This window comes from Triticum dicoccoides, chromosome 6B (genome assembly GCF_002162155.2).
Source record: "Triticum dicoccoides isolate Atlit2015 ecotype Zavitan chromosome 6B, WEW_v2.0, whole genome shotgun sequence".
Taxonomy (NCBI): domain Eukaryota; kingdom Viridiplantae; phylum Streptophyta; class Magnoliopsida; order Poales; family Poaceae; genus Triticum; species Triticum dicoccoides.
In genome coordinates this window covers 559,234,501-559,237,566 of record NC_041391.1, presented here as the reverse complement: position 1 = coordinate 559,237,566, position 3,066 = coordinate 559,234,501, and the positions used below count along the sequence as shown (strand labels likewise).

General features: G+C 53.0%; 1 pseudogene; it reads right to left on the bottom strand.

Moving 5' to 3' along the window:
- Nucleotides 1–914: 914 nt before the first annotated feature.
- LOC119322085 lies at nucleotides 915–2,300 on the bottom strand (annotated as a pseudogene).
- Between the last annotated feature and the right edge of the window lie 766 nt (nucleotides 2,301–3,066).

Below are 3,066 nucleotides of genomic sequence, written 5' to 3'. Positions count from 1 at the left end.
TCTTGTGTATGCGCATATCTTGACGAACTGGTTTTCTGGATCCGCCGCTCGTTCTGGGCGTCGGGTTGAAGAAGGTGCCAGATCTTTAACTTTGAAGGGCGAGGGGCTAGCGAGGAGATGAATCGGCCACTCGCCGCTGTCGAGCCGTCATCGTCGCATAGATGTAATCGAGCCACCGCCGCCTCCGTCGCCGCCCGACTGCTTCTCCCCGTCAACCCCTGACTGCTGTGGGCGGCGGCAGGGCAACCCTAGCGCCCAATCCAACCCCGCGCGCCAGGCAGGTGCGGGAGCACGCTCGCCGGCGAGCACGCCCTGTGCCGCCGCCAGGCCTGTCATTCTCCCCCCTCTCCTGAAGATGCGCCTCGGCAGGCCGAACGAATGCATGCGAACGCCATAATGCCGAACGTGGGACATGCCGCTGCATGCAGGCCTTTAATCACGCGAATCAGTTAAATTTTTGCTCGCAGCGGAACGTTCCGTCCTCTCGATGGATAGATGGCAGAGTTTCGTCCGCTTCTCTAAATTGCTAAACGTATACAGATGAGGGTTATTAACGGTTAGATCTAATTAGGTGGATCAAATCGTGAGGTGGTATTTTATCTTGGTTGTTTCGTGTACGTGTTTTTGGGTGCGTTTAGAGAAGAATATGTTTGCTTGTTTAATAGTAGTAGAGACTAAATTGCTAAACGTACACAGATGAGGGTTATTAACGGTTAGATCTAATTAGGTGGATCGAATCGTGAGGTGGTATTTTATCTTGGTTGTTTTGTGTACGTGTTTTTGGGTGCGTTTATAGAAGAATATGTTTGCTTGTTTAATAGTAGTAGAGATTCATCTGAACGAACTTGACCTTCCTGTCCCTTACCGCACAATTCACAATGACAAACAAGGAAGTAGTCACCGGAAATGAGTGATCAGCATGCGCCTGGCCGGAACCCAACGACGCTCTGGCCGACGTTGAGCAACACCTCCAGCGTCCGCTGCTGCACGTTGCCGATGACGCTGGGGACGCCGCTGGGGTTGGTGATGGCAGCGAACGCGAGACAGTTGCCTATGATGACCCCGCTACGGTCGAGGTTGACGACCGCGCCGCCGTCGAACACCAGCGCGACGTCCGGCACTGTGATGCTGTCCAGCTCCAGCCCTGTGAAGTCGAAGCACGTGTCCAGTATGCTCCTGGCCGGCATCGTCTTGTACTGCATCATGCTGGCCTTGAACGCCGTCTTGAGCGCCGTGTACGCCGCCGGCGGCAGCCGCGTAATGTACGCACCGGAGCTCACCAACGACCCGGCGGCGAAGGCGGAAGGCGGTATGTTGAGCTGCGTCCCGTTCACAACTATGTCCTGCAGGAGCACGCCATGGAACGTCGGCACCTGTTCCCATCTGATCATCGGCGTCGACAGGAAGCCCGACGTGTCGTTCGGCGCGCCGAGCGTGAGAAACCCGGACGTGGCATTGGTCGGCGGGAGGCAGTACGAGTAGGCCTTGCCGTACGTCGCCTCCGTCTGCGACACGAGCGACTGCACGTCGCCGCCGAGCCCCATGAGCCCGTCCATGCTGTCCTCCACCTCCGCCTCATCCTGCCTGCAACCGAACTGGAAGTTCTCGGCCGTGTCGGAGGAGCTCAGCACCAGCGTGTCGGAGCCGTACGTCGCGGTGTTGTTCGGCTGATTAGTGTACTCGATAACGTACTGGCACGTTGAGTCGGAGCAGCCGTTGCCATTGTTGCCGAGCTGCGTGCACTCCGCGGCGCTGCAGGAGAAGGGGGCGTAGGTGGCCGACTTGCTGGGGTCGAAGAGCGTCGACCCGGTCGGGGAGCGGCAGTGCACCCACGACACGTCGCCGCTGGTGTCGACCATCATGGTCTAGGTCACGACAGGGGAGCCGATGCCGACGGTGATCACGTACTGCAGCGTGCCGAGGGCGAGTCCCAGCTCGGTCGGCACGGTGAGATCCAATGGCTGGAGCCCGTCGGTCCCAGAGAACTTCCGTTGCACGTACTTGGCCCGGAGCTAGTCGGCGCGGAGCAGCTCCGCGACGGTCGGCTCCACCGTGGACGGCGCCGGCGAGCACGGGCCATACCGGTGGTTCAGCGGCACCGTGGGTCCACTGGACGACGAGGGAGTCGCTATAAAATTTACAAACGAGGTTAAACCACGATCATCACAACTGCACTGGACAATTTTTAGTGTGCTGTACCTGTACGTACCTGGTTGCTCGGCGCAGACGGCTTCAGCACGGGCAACGGCAGAATAGTAGCTGCACAGCAGGAGAAGCAGCAGCTGCGAAACAGATGACATGGCTGTCATCAATCCTTGCTTCATTGCTTCTCTCTCAGAGCCAATGCTGGATTGAATTGAACTGGTTAATTGTAGCTCTAAATTCCAAGCTTATATAGATAGATGGGAGCTCCGGATCACAAACACGCACGCCGCCTGGAACGGGCATCGCAGTTGACTCTGCACATATGTATGCAACTTGGCAAGTGTACGAACTGGCGCTGCAATGCAGGATGGATTATCCAGTTCGTGATGCTGCGGCACATACGTAGGTATTGCTCAGTAATGGGTTATTTTCTCTTCTACGATAATCTGCGATTGTATTGATTGGTTGGTTGACATGAGATTTTTGGATTTTTCTGGCAAAATCTGATGCCTTACGTCAATTGTTATTAGTGGATCGACCTGGACCAAGTCTATACGTTGTCCACGGAGAGACGATTCATGGATTTAGTCTTTAACCAAACATGACAAAGAGGATCGCTCATACCTTCACATATTGCATTTAATATTATTTCTTGAATTCTTCTCTAAACTATACACTCTCCGTTTTTATTTACTCAGCATTTTAGAGTTCACTGAAGTCAAATTTCATAAAGTTTGACCAAGTTTATAAAAAATAATATAAACATTTGTCATAACAAATCTATGATGTGAAAGCACATTCAATACTAAATCTAATTTTATCGATTTGTTATTGTTTATGTTAATATTATTTTTTATAAACTTGGTCAAAGTTTATAAAGCTTGATTTTTATCAAAGCTAATACGCGGACTAAATAAAAAT